Genomic DNA, 390 nt, shown 5'->3' on the forward strand with positions numbered 1-390 from the left:
AGACCGCGCCGGTCATTCCCGCCATGACGCCGTTGTCTCCAAGAGCGAAAAGCCTGGAAGACAAGGTCTTGCCGCCGCCAGTGGATCTCGCAAGCGCGACGCTTCTTCTCTCGTCGAGCTTTGCCGCTTGGGGCGGGTCGGGGAGCCACTCGGTATGACGTCATGCGCAAGCCTTAAAAGAAGTGCACTTCAAAAACATATACCCAAGAAAACCCCACAACGCGTTTCCAAGTGTCGCAGTTCGTCATTTAAATCGATATCCAACAGCTGGTGTAACTTGCTTCGTGTTTCAAATAGGTATTAATGATTCATGGTAACTTTCAAACTTGTGAAGAAAATGCATTTTCTGCTGGTAAAATAAAGAAAGGCAATTAGAAACAAGTAAATCTG

The sequence above is a fragment of the Ixodes scapularis genome, unplaced genomic scaffold (assembly GCF_016920785.2).
Source record: "Ixodes scapularis isolate PalLabHiFi unplaced genomic scaffold, ASM1692078v2 PGA_scaffold2__306_contigs__length_199485367, whole genome shotgun sequence".
Taxonomy (NCBI): domain Eukaryota; kingdom Metazoa; phylum Arthropoda; class Arachnida; order Ixodida; family Ixodidae; genus Ixodes; species Ixodes scapularis.